At 38.1% G+C, this 13932-nt stretch overlaps 1 protein-coding gene across 1 annotated transcript in view; it reads left to right on the forward strand.

Annotated features, from left to right (window-relative positions):
- NRG1 (neuregulin 1) overlaps positions 1–13932 on the forward strand; it is a 953340-nt gene that overhangs the window by 125397 nt on the left and 814011 nt on the right. The gene's annotated exons all lie outside the window — the stretch shown is intronic.

Consider the following 13932-nt stretch of genomic DNA (forward strand, 5'->3'; position numbering starts at 1 on the left):
AAACAGCGAATGTGCAGGAGGAGTTGCGTTACTATGCCTTGGAATAGCTGCTATTGAGGGAGCAGTATTACAGCTTGATGGATTGGAGGTTGATTTAGAAGACATATGTAATTGAAGTATTATTCTTATTAGATTTATCGGTATCTCTTCCACTTACTCTCTTTCTTTTAGATACTGGGAAAGGACAGGACCTGAAGAGTGTATCCTCTACTGGAAAATGGGAGCTCATTCTTGCACATACTCTTAAGGAACATTTTTGTATAATGGAGAACTCCAGTGTTGACTTTCCTATTTACTATCTGTTTGATCTTGGCAGATTATTAAGGATCTTGGATCTGATTTTCCTCATCTGTCAAGTGGGTTTTGTTCAGCCATGTTAGGGTTGTGATCAAGGTTGAATAACCAGGTAGGAAGAATGGCTTGAGTGCTCACTTGGTAAACATTGGCTGTTATTGGGTGCAGACATTACCTTAAAATCCTAAATAAGCTGTAGGTTTGAGTTGAGTCAGAAGCTTTGGGTTGGTGAAGTGTTCTTTTGCTATAGGTTGCAGGCTTTGTCCTGTGTCACACAGCCTTGGAAATACTTGTTTAGAGATAGCCCAGTAGGGTAAAAAAAAATTATGGATGGGATGGCATTTTGTACAATGTTGTAAGACATTTATAGTTATTGAGCCAGAATTTCCACTGTAATAGAAAAAGCAGTTGCTTTTAAACTTCTTGTTCAATTTAGCAATTATGTGAGTTAAAATGTAGACCATTTGGATTGGATTTGGAGGATAAAGTAAGATTCTATCCTACAGTGGGGGATGACTCATAGAGGAGGTAGATTGACAAAGTAGAAACAGCAGCTGATAAGGAGCCAGGAGACCCAAGTTCCTGGCCTGTATTTGCATAAATAAACTGTAATAGCCTTTGGGAAAATCATTAAACATCTCAGTTTTCTAGTGTGTAAAATGAGAGGACTGTGTTTGTGAACAGATCTTTCAACATACATAAGATTCTACCAAGCAGATCACTGACAATGGAATGTGCTATCTATGGTCATTAGGGAACAAAGTATCCTTGCTAGTGCAGTACTCTTTTTTTGGAGAGGATTACCAATGTGAACAACCAGAACCCAAGAAAATCCATCAGCACCAGAATGATACAGACAAAAGTAGACACCTGGGAATCTCGTAATATCCTAGGGTCATTGCTATGTCCTGGGACAGTATAGCTGTGCTAATTACAAGAGTTTTCTGATGATGAATCATTATAAGTAGAGGCTTTATGGGGATCCATCAATGGGATTTTTAAATGTTTATCATGTTATGGATGTCCTTTCATGTACTTTATTCACTGACACGTCTTGAGAAATACTTTCTTGGTTGATGAAACTTTTTGAACTGAAGTTTGCAAATATAAAAACTAATTTGGGTTAGCTAGCTTTTCTAGTTTTTCTTGGCACTTTTTGTTTCTTCATATAATTTCAGTCACAGGTGTGAAGACACATTTTGTGCTGATTGCTTTTCTAAAAGGTTTAAGGTTTTACAAAGTCAAATTTTGAGGGGCAGCATTTTCTGCTCTCTGTATCACCAACCTCCTGCAAAATTAAAATAGGTCAAGTATGGAACAGTGATTCCTTAGAAATATTCACTGACATTAGAAGGGTGCCTCCTGTGGTACAACAGACATGTTCTTGAGCGTTGTGAGAATTAAATTTTGGAAAATCGAATCCAATTTTCCTATCAACTTGTATTAGAATCTCAAAAAATGCTTTATCATCATTTCTGATTGATTTTTGATTAGCAATGGTTCTTGCCATTTTAACTCTGACTTACATGGTCTCCCCACCCCCCTATAGTTAATGATATATTAAAAAAAATGTTGGAGCAAATCAGAGAAGCTTCCCTATGCTGTAACCCTGTGGACAGACCTGGGGGGAGAGAGAGAGAGAGTGTGTGTGTGTGTGTGTGTGTGTGTGTGTGTGTGTGTTGGGGGTGGTGGTGGGCTATCTGGATGATGAAGGACCTTGGTCTGGTGCTTTCTCTGCCACCACAGAGTGTTGCATCTTTGAGCAAGATCTCTTTGCTTCCTTCAGCCACCATTTTCTCACCTGTAAATGAAGACCTCCATTGGTCTTATCTGGCTCCAATATTCTACAAATAATTGAGTGGGAAAAGGAAATTTTCTGTAAATAATCCCATTATTTTTCTTTTTGTAATTTAATTTTATTAAGGTGGATTATACCTATCTGTGAGTGAATAGTGGCCTCCTTGTTTTTATTTAGATGTTTTTGACTGGTAAATTCCATTTTGGCTAGATTAAATTGGGAATCCTTGGGAGGCTCGTTCAGCATAGACAGATTTATTCACTTTTCATGCTGGATGAGGAAGAGGAAATATTTTAAGATAGAGCTGACATGGAACATTAATTTGATTGAAGCCTTTCTGTGTGAGGAGTGATTATAGCATCTTCATTGCCATAATAGAGATTAGCATGGATTAGATTATCCCATGTACAAAGGTTGTACAAATTGATAGCTGTTATTTGTAGGCTAGGCTGATCTTTACAGTTACTGGCATGACTTCTTAAGCAATATAGTCATGATTCCTTTCATGTGGTTTACATGTGGCAACAAGAGAAGCACATATCCCTCGTTACCAAAACCTTGTGTCTCCCAACAGGAACTTGGCATAGACTCAAAAATACAAGATGTGTATGCACAATGTGAAGGGGATGGCACTGGTCATCTGGCGTGCTGTCTGCAATGAGAGCACACACTGGCCAAAGGCAGAAGAGTTCCTGAAACAGATGTTCAGACAAGATGGCTAGGATACTGTCGAAATGTGGTCTAGAATAATTATGAACATAAGCCTAAAAAGGTAGCCAAGATATGGTTCTGAATTATAGCCAGCCATGGGATTATTATTTAATTCCAGTTTGTGTGTTTCCTGCCAAGTATGTGCCAGACCCTCTGAAACAGAATCTGGTTTTTGCCAGAGGTACTTAGCAACTATATTTTAAGCCTAAATTAAAAAAAAAAGTAAAGATGAATAAATTGCTTTCTGATGGGAGTAAGTTGTATTTCAAAAAGTCTCTGAAACCCCTAGGAAAGTCTCAGACTTTCCCTGACTGAGTGGAAGAGAGGGGGCAGTCTTCCCCTCCACTGAACCCATCTGGACTTGCCACACTGTCGTTCCTCATGATTATAAGCAATTGGTACATATGGTCAGTGATTATTAGTACTTACATGACCACCCTTATCCCACCTCGTCACTTTCACCTGCTCCCTCTTGCTTTTCTAATCCACTGGAAGTGACCTCCTCCTTGATCCTTCAGAGGCACCAAATACCTTCCTGCTTCCGGGTTTTTACCTTACTTTGCTGTCTACTGGAAAGCTTTTCTTTCCTATAGTACAAATCTCACTCCTCACTTTCTTCAGGTTTTTGCTCAGATGCCATCTTATCCATAGGTTTTTCTGGTCACCACCAACATTCTCTGTCCTCTTCATCTTGCTCTGTTTTACCTCATAGCACTAATGAGCATCTGAACATTTTTACTTGCATATTTTTTTATCTGTTTTCCCTCTAGAATGAGGCTAGAGGCTTGAACAACGCCTGGCACACAGTGGATGCTCAGTAAATATTTGTTGAAAAAATGAAAAAATGGCTATCATTTAATTTGTATTCATATACATTATATTGGGGGCTTCTAGAAGACAGTATTGGAATTTAACTTGTGACTCAAGCACTGAAAGAATCTTGGAGACCAGAGATTCTTAAAGGACTGTTCATGCACTCAAAGCAGCATTTCACAAGATTTAATATACATATGAATCAACAGGGTATCTTGTTAAAAGTGCCTAAGGAGGGCACATGTTGTAATGAGCACTGGGTGTTATACGCAACTAATGAATCGTTGAACACTACATCAGAAACTAATGATGTATTATATGTTGACTAATCGAACTTAATAAAAGATAAATAAATACATACATATATACATACAAAAGAAGTGCCTATTTTGATTCAGCAGGTATGGGTTGGAGAGTTGGGGCCCGGGGTTCTGCATATCTAACAGGCTCCCATGTGATGATGAGGGTGCTGGTCCAAGGATTGTGCTTTGAGTAGCAAGGCTTGAAGGCATCCATAGGTGGGATTCAAGGGGTTCACAGAGCCGGGGTCATTATTTTGAATACCAAGTATCATTGTTCTGGCCAAAAATTACTTTCTGGAGTTTTCTGATTAACAGAATGCCAATAAACAGATAATATATTAGACATTTTAAAATAGAACTTTAAATTGTTAGCCATGCATAGTTGTTCTGTATGCAGACATACATTATGTATATGGCCATTTCTTTTTCTGAGGAAATGGTAGAGAGCATACGTCAGATTCTCAAAGGGGTGATAACTCCAAACAAGGGTTAACAACCATTTTTTAACAGATGATGTTAAACAAAGGAAACTTGAGGTATCAAACCAAAGCGCATCGTAACCACAGTTACAATGGTGGCAAAACCAGCACATATGCTTGCAAAGACTTCGCAAGATTGGGTTTTTACTGCAACAGTTTTTTTTTTTTTTTTGCTAAACGAACAACTTACTTTTTACGTTAACGTTTACCAGAGATGGTATTTTCCCAGGGAAGTATTAGGTGAAAACATTTGCAAAATGCTTGGAACCCTACAATCCCAAGACAAATATTTGTTTTCCCCTAGCCACTGGAAATGGACCCCAGCTGGAAACATTGGCTAAAAATGAATATTTGGAAACTCTGAGGCTCTCTATAAAATGCCATTGCAGTAGCTCACTGTCCTTGTAATCTGAGGCCAAAATACCCTCAAAGGGGCACTGGTGTAGAAAAGCTGTTTTCAGGCACAAAGCAAAAAACAGCCCATCAAGAGCTGCATAGCTTTTCAGTCAGGCGGCTTATCCCCAGGTGCGTTTTTCTCAGCCAAGGAGTGTGGGCAGTTTAGTTTCAGAAGTAATAATCCCCTGAATGAACAAGAGAAAACATTTGGAAAAATTGAGATGTTTAATATTAAAAGACCCTACTATAATAGACATCTAGTACAGGGCTTAGTCAAATGTGTTAAATTCTAGACTCCCTCGCATTATTGTGGTATCATTGTCATCATAATTGTCAATGAAGCTACCAGACATCACAGTGGATGACATTTATTGAGGACTTAATATATTCTAATCAGTGTGCTAAATACCTTCCATATATTTTCTGTAGCGGAAATACTTTTAAAAACTTATTTGAAGTAGGTCCTATAATTATTTTAGTTTTCAGATAAAGAAGCTGACGTGTAGATACATGGTTTATATTGTTCTAGGTGACAAAATTAATGAGTGGTAGAGTTGGGATTCAAATTTAGATATTCTGATACCAGACCTCATGGTATTGACTATCATGCTATACTCATAACCATAACACCTTGATTACTGGTGACCTTGGAACATCTATTTAGGGGACTAGATTTTAAAGTTCTTTGGTTTAATTTACCCTCAGGGGTAAAGAAAACAGATTTTTATAAATTTCTATCAGCAAATTAACTATTCTAAATTATTTTTCAGAAGAAACACTAATTACTCTTGGTTAATCATGGTGAATTTTTTACTCGTATGAGCTAGGAGCTTCAGCATTCCCCTTTCATGGAAGCATAGATTTTATGTGGCTGTGTAGCATGGCAAACATAACTTGGTATGCCAAATGGCCTAGGGTGAAGATAAATGCAACTGTTTTTGAAATTGACCACTTTTTCTTAATACTCAATTTGTGCTTCTGTGAATGAATAGAGAATTTCAATACTTTAATGTGAGTATAGGACAGGGCTTTTAGTTGCATGTAACAGAATATGCACAGGCTAATTTAATCAGAAGGAAGAACATACTGACAGATACTAGTAAGCTCCAAAATCTCTGGGAGGGTGCCAGAGAGCCTGGTTCTGGGGCTACATACTCCTACCCAGGACTTCTCTCTGATCATATGGCTTCTCATAACCTATGATGCCAGGTATCTGCCTCCTGAAGCTGATGAACCAAATGCCTCCCCAACTGCTCCTGCCAGAAACCTGGTTCTTCCTGGTTTGGCACTCAGATATAAGGTAGTCTCTCAGTTTTCTGGCTTCTGAAACTGGACTCTCAATGTGAGAAAATCCCAAAATGTAGGAATATGTCCAAAGATGTCAGGCAGTCAACACAAGGAAGCCCCCGATATTATGAAATATTCAGATAAATGTGAAATACCTTTCTCTTTATTGCATTTTCCCTTCATTTCAGTTCCTTTGACTGCTAATTTCTTATTGAGAACAGAGACTCTATTCATTCAGGCCCCAAAATGGCACTGCGTTAAGTTCACAAAAAGGCCTGTCAATGGACTTTCTGAGTCTGATGAAAAAGATGAAATCTGTATTAAAAAGGCAATGAAGGTCCATAGTCTCACTCTGAGAAACAAACTGAGGGTTCTAGAGGGGAGGGGGTGGGGGGATGGGTTAGCCTGGTGATGGGTATTAAAGAGGGCACGTCTGCATGGAGCACTGGGTGTTATGCACAAACAATGAATCATGGAACAGTACATCAAAAACTAATGATGTAATGTATGGTGATTAACATAACATAATAAAAAAAAAAGGCAATGAAGGAAATGTGGCGAATTTGGAGCTAAGCATTTTTAACTTGAGAGAGATGGTAGGACATTTAAATGAACATAGAATGGGCAAATGGGGATAAGGGATTGTGGCTCAGAAGTACACACAGGGCTTTATGTTTGGGAGTGGGAGTTGCCCTCCAGGCATTGACAGTTGAAGCATTGGCCAGAGAATGAACGTGTTTTCTGAAGTCAACAAATAGGACAGAAGATTGAACATCAACCCCTCCCCCACAGCTGTGCACAAGTCCAGGTGCACAAAAGAATGGCAAGCCTGTAAAGGAATGGAGAAGGACCAGATAGTTGAGAAGACAGCTGCATTCTTATAGTGTCATAGGGATTAAAGGAGGCAGTATATTGAAACTGATTGCCTTTATTGACTCTTCATTAAAATATAGTTTTTTTGTTTTTTTTTTTTTAAAGATTTTATTTATTTATTCATGAGAGACCGAGAGAGAGAGAGAGAGGCAGAGGGAGAAGCAGGCTCCCCGTGGAGCAGGGAACCCGATGCGGGACTCGATCCCAGGACCCTGGGATCATGACCTGAGCCGAAGGCAGATGCTTAACCGACTGAGCCACCCAGGCGTCCCTAAAATATAGTTTTAATGTAAAATAGGATTTGAAAGAGATAATATTTGAGGTGTGTCTCCTGCTTACCAAATTTGTTTTCAAATCTCTTATCATTTCATTTGATTTAACATAATTAAAATCATTAAATGTAGAAATTACTTTCTATGTGTGGTTAAAACAATTCTGAGTTATTTTTATTTTAACTTAAACATAAGGTCAAATCCAGTTTCTTGTAGTTAATCACATATTTGAAGAAATGACCTTAAGCATTCTGTTTTGGGAAAGAGTATTGCATGGTGTCCAGTGCAGTTATGTATACCTCTATGTAGTTTTCCTCTTGGCCACAAACTGTGGGACCTGGACAGACTACCTCACTTCTCACTCAAAACATCCTCTGGGGGGTGCCTGGGTGGCTCAGTCGTTAAGCGTCTGCCTTTGGCTCAGGTCATGGTCCCAGGGTCCTGGGATCAAGCCCCACATCAGGCTCCCTGTTCCGTGGGAAGTCTGCTTGTCCCTCTCCCACTCCCCCTGCTTGTGTTCCCCCTCTCGCTGTGTCTCTGTCAAATAAAAAAATCTTTAAACACACACACACACACACCCCCCAAAAACATCCTTTGGGACTAGATATGAAGCTAATGTTTCAGAGTGGAAGAAATAACACTTCACAGTTTATATCTAGGAAACATGTGTTTGCAGTTTCTTACATCTCTGAATAATGTGAGAAATCAGAAAGCTTAATTCATTCAGAAAATATTAACTTAAAAAAGCCTACTGTATGCCAAAGAATGATATTTAGTGGTTTTGCATTAAGGTAGAAGTAGGGAGATAAAGTAGCACTTGCCTTTTCCTGAAAAGAATTGAGTTTTATTTTTACTTAGGAGACATAGCAAGAAAAAGTGTATGCTCTATACTGTGTATGTTTGGGGTAAGCCCTGGCATGACAAAGGGAGGTTTGGTATCATGGAAGTTTCTAATTCAGTAGGAAGAAACAAAAAAGCCTAAATTATATGTGAATGTTATCATACCAGAAAGAAGTCCACTGAGTTTTCTAAGATGGTTTTGATCACCCTTATTAATGTCAAGTAAGTTGCCCAGTCCATAGATTTTCTGGTGTGGTGATGATGGACCTTGAATATTATCTTTGCTCTGGTGAAGTTCTTTATCCCTTTACTTACAGACATTGTTGGGTTGACATTGCATATACCACAAATCTAGCATCAGGTTTCTGTTGTCCTTTAACAAACTATTTACCTAACCACAGAATCATTTTGTTTTAAGAAAAGAATGAATGTGCCAAACCTAGAGAAATACATAAAGGATCATTCATGGATATATGATGGAATAAGAATAAAAAAAAACAGAAAAATAACGTTTATTTGAAAAATTCTGATATTGTTAAAATTCTCAGAAATTTATTTTTGTAAGTAGAGAATAATTTAGGTTCAGTGCGTGTTTGGCAGTGTCATATACATACTTCTCTTGTTGGAGCAGTCATTTCTTTTTAGTATCTTTATCTTTATTAAAATATGGATTTCTTTGTTTTTACAGCAGGGCTACTGGTTGAATTCAATATTCTCCAATAATAAAATTAGCAACATCAACAACAACTACAATTGGCATATATTGAGTCCTGACCATGTGCCAGGCATTGTTTTAATCACTTTACCTATATTAACTCATGTAATTCTCACAGTGGCTCTGCTATAGCAGAAGCACATTATACTCCTACTTCACATGAGGAAAATGAGACTGGAGTATGTAACTTAGGAACATTTACACAGCTAGTAAATGATGGAGTCAGGCTTTGAATCCAGGTAGTTAGATTGCAAATTGGTGCTCTTCAGTTCTACCCTGCATCAATAAAGATAGTTACTAAACAAGTCAAATTTTCTTAGAGCATATTTTTAGATAAAAATTGGTAAAAGAATTTAGGAAAGCAAACAAGCTTGGGAAGAAAGGACTAATAAAAGGAAGAAAGACCACTCCATCATTGGATGAGAGCTCTGTTAACATTTTGAGCTATTCACACTTAGTCTTTTTTTTCCTATCCATATATACACAAAATTTAGATCATACTATGATATAGTACCATACAGTTTCAATTATTACAGCTCTATAGTATGTATTGAAATCTGGGATTGTGATATCTCCAATTCTTCTTTCCCAAGATTGTTTTGGCTATTTGGGATCTTCTGTGGTTCCATACAAATTTTAGCATTATTCTGGTTCTGTGAAAAATGTTGTAGGTATTTTGATAAAGATTCCATTAAATCTGTAGATTGCTTTGGGTAGCATGGACATATTGGTGTTTCCAATTTATGAACATGGAATATCTTTCCATTTGTTTGTGTCATCTTCAACTTCTTCCATCATTATTTTATAATTTTTGGAGTACAGGTGTTTCACCTCTTTTGTTAAGTTTATTTCTAGGTATCTTATTATTTTTGGTACAATTGTAAATGGGGTTGTTTTCTTAATTTCTTTTTCTCCTACTTCATTATCAGTGTATAGAAATGTAACAGGTATCAACTTTGTATCCTGTGACTTCACTGAATTCATTTATTAGTTATAGTAGTTTTTTGGTGGTCTTTTGGGTCTTCTATATATAGCATCATGCCATCTGCAAATAGTGACTGTTTTACTTCTTACCAATTTGGATGCTTTCTATTTCTTGCCTGATTGCTGTTGGTAGGACTTCCAATACTATGTTGAATAAAAGTGGTGAGTGTGGACATTCTTCTCTTATTCCTGATGTTAGAAGAAAAGCTCTCAGTTTTTTACTCTTAAGTATGATGTTCACATTATAATATTTAACATTTTTGTTCAGGTAATATATTATGGAAATGTTCCCATAGTATTATTTTAGTATGATTTTTTTAAATGGCTTATTAAGTTATGGATGTTCCATACTCTTTATGCACCCCTATTGTTGAGTATTTAGATTATTTTCTACCTCTTGCTTTTAGAAATCAAGGTTTTTAATAAAAACATAAAAACTAATAAGCAGTAGTATCAAACATTGTAATTTATTTAAAATTAGAATAGAACTGTAATTGACTAATTTATGTTTTCTCTTTTAGATTTGTTTGTTTACTTTAGCCATATCTGCTTATGTGCTCCTCAAAACTATAGCTTATATTCAGGAAGGTTGCAAAGAGAATATTTCAGTCTGACGTTGTATTTATTATTTTGAGTCAGATTCAGTGGATGATTCTTCTTTGAAAAATTTCTCTGATGGTTCAGCTGATGTTGAAAGTCCTCATCATTTAGTATGTATCTAGTCATCTAAGAAAATGCCATGCTTACAATTTGTGTTGTGTTAAGGTTTTGGATCTAGTGTGTTTTCACCATAACATGCTATTTTTGAGTAGAATTTTCTCCCATATTTTCATTACAGATGATACAGATAACAATTCTTATGAAAACCTGATACCACAAAATTTATCAGTCTACCAGTAGTACTACCTCTAACCAGTGATTCTAAATATCTTCATAATAATGATTATTGTTCTCAATGATGAGTTAAGAAAGTCATTATGAAAGATTAAATTGTGGGCAAGAGTAGTAGTTAAGAACATGCATTTTGGAGTCGTGTGGACCTAAAATGCAACCTTAGATCTGCTACTTTGTAGTTGTGTAATTTTGAACAAGTTACTTAACCTCTCTGAGCTTCAGTTTTTTACCTACAAAATGGTGTTGTAAAGATAAAGTGTCTGAGCTCTAGTAAGCCTTCTGTAAATACTTGCTTGAATTATCACCAGTATCAGTATTAAGTATATTTTCTTCTATTCCAGTAAATATGGAATACAGATCTTGCTTGGCTTAAGATGGGGTTACATCCCCATAGGTCCATTCTAAGATAAAAACATCATAAGTTGGGGTGCCTGGGTGGCTCAGTTGGTTGGGCGACTGCCTTCGGCTCAGGTCGTGATCCTGGAGTCCCGGGATCGAGTCCCGCCCGCATCAGGCTCCCTGCTCGGCAGGGAGTCTGCTTCTCCCTCTGCCCCTCCCCCCTCTCATGTGCTCTCTCTCATTCTCTCTCTCTCAAATAAATAAATAAAATCTTAAAAAAAAAAAAAAAATCATAAGTTGAAAAAGCATTTAGTACTCCTAGTCAGCCAAACACCATAGCGTAGCTTATTCTACCTTAAATGTGCTCAGTATGCTTACATTAGTTGGGCAGAATCATCTAAAAGAAAGCCTATTTTATAATAAAATGTTGAATATCTCATGAAATTTATTGAATGTTGTACTGAAAGTGAAAAATAGAATGGTTGTATAGGAACAGAATGGTTATCAGGGTATCAGTTATGTGTCCTCATGATTGTGGGGCTGATTGTGGGCTACCGGTCACTAATGCTGCCCAGAATCGTGAGAGAGTCATACCACATATCGCTAGCCTGGGAAAAGGTCCAAATTCAAAGTTCAGTTTCTACTGAATGCTATTGCTTTCACACCATCATAAAGTTGAAAATCATTAAGTCAAGCCACTGTTAAGTTGGGGACCATCTGTACTGGTTTTTATGTGCAGAATCTGAACAGTTCTCTCATATAGTTGCTAATTAACCAAGATACAGAATTCATTGACTGGAGTTGATGACTGGACACTTACTACATACAAAATTTTAAAATGATAAATCCTGAAGAGTTTGTGTCCTTAATAACAACAGCAAAATAAAAGAATTCCTTTAAGGAACCTTTAAGATATCTTATATATTTATAACTATTTAGCTTGCCCTGAATTTTTCAAGAACACTTTACATTGTTTATCTTATGTGTGATTAATGCATGTGTAGAGTAATGCATGGGCGATTACTTAACCTTATTGATTTTGATAATTATAAACTCAAAGTGCATAAAAAACATAGTTCCATGTATCATTTCAGAGATTCCACTGACAAAATAGTTTCTCCAGTGCAAGCATCATGATTTGATTCTAGGATTATATTTTATATTGATCTGAAATTAGAAGTTACTGTCTCTGGTTTGATACAACAAAAATATTGTTCTTCCTCCCTAGCCTGACCCTGATATCCCTAAGCTGATTTTTTTTATAGTATCTTATTCATAGTTGGGCTAGTTCCTATGAGAAAATGTTTGGTGATCCATAGGTTAAGGCAAAACTGCCAACACCTTATTGGAGTAAAATGGAGCTATCGCACATTTTTGTCCTTGTAAATCTTATTTAGACTGATTACTTGCAGAAGTCAGCCCAAACTATTGAGAAAAACATGTTTAGAGTTATGGACATCTTTGGTAATGGAGAAGAGAAGAACAATATATAATCTTTCTGAAACTACTTTTTCTTAGCACTTACCAAACCTGTGGACAGGGTGCAACTAAATGATACTTTCAAAAAAGTCATGAAAGAAGAAAACCATTTAAAAATCTATACTAATTGAGGGGCGGAGCAAGATGGCGGAGGAGTAGGAGACCTGGATTTCATCTGGTCTCAGGAATTCAGCTGGATAGGGATCAAACCATTCTGAACACCTACAAACTCAACAGGAGATTGAAGAAAAGAATAGCAACAACTCTCTGAACAGAAAAGCGACCACTTTCTGGAAGGTAGGATGTGCGGAGAAGTGAATCCGAGGTGATATTTGGGAGGATAGACAGCGGGGGAGGCGTCCTCTGGTGGCCTCTTCTGGCAAGTGATAGAGCCACAGAGCACAAAATCAGAACTTTTAGAAGTGTGCTCTGAGGGACGTCGCTCCAGTGGATAAGCGGGGGGTGGAACCCTCGTGGGACAGTGTGGTCTCAGGACCCTCGGGTCACAGAAAGACCGGGGGTGCCTGAGTGCAGCAGAGCTCCCAGGTATCGGAGCGGGGAAGCCGGCTGCAGAGACGGAGCCGAGGCGCGGGCTCTCAGCTCGGGGTTGCCATAAACTGTGATCCGTGGCACAGTCGGGCCACTGCTCCTCCAGCAGGGACTCAACAAGCGGCAGATCCAGGGAGACTCCCCTTCCTCCCCTGGAAGGAGCGGCATGGGAGCTCACCGCAGGGATCTCCTGGGTTTGGAGACTCCACACAGGGTCGTGTGCCAGTGATAGAAATGCTCGGTCACAGGCTGGGTGAGCATGGAGTGCGGCTGGAGACTGGGCAGACAGGAGTGACTGCTTTTCTCTGGGGTGCACTGAGGAGTGGGGCCCCAGTTCTTTGCTCCTCTGGGGTGGAGATTGGGAGGCCGCCATTTTCACTCTCGTCCTCCAAAGCTGGATGGAAAGCTTGCAGGGAACAAAAGCTCCCGAGAGCAAACCCGGGCAGATTACTTAGCCTGGACCGGCAAGGGCGGGGCAATTCTGCCTCCGGCAAAGACATTTGGGAACCACGGCAGCAGGCCCCTCCCCCAGAACATCAGCAAGCACAGAGAAGACCAAGTTTACGGATCAATGAGAACGGCAGAACTCCAGCGCTAGGGGAATAATGCACATAGAATCCATGGCTTTTTTTACCATGATTCTTTAGTCTTTCAAAGTTGTTTTTTTTTTTTAACATGTCTTTTTTTTTTTGAATTTTTCTTTTTCCCTTTTTCAACCAACATCTCATCAATCCCTTTTTAAAAAAAACATTTTTATTTTTCATTTTTAGAGTCATATTCTATCCCTTCAGAGTAGTCACCCTTATTTTTGGCATATATATATAAGTTGTTCTCTCTTTAAAATTTTGAAATACAGTTTCTTCTAACAGATTAAAATATACCCTAAATCTCTAGTGTGTGGTTTTGT

This window comes from Leptonychotes weddellii, chromosome 2 (genome assembly GCF_054177405.1).
Source record: "Leptonychotes weddellii isolate Sample4059 chromosome 2, ASM5417740v2, whole genome shotgun sequence".
NCBI lineage: Eukaryota > Metazoa > Chordata > Mammalia > Carnivora > Phocidae > Leptonychotes > Leptonychotes weddellii.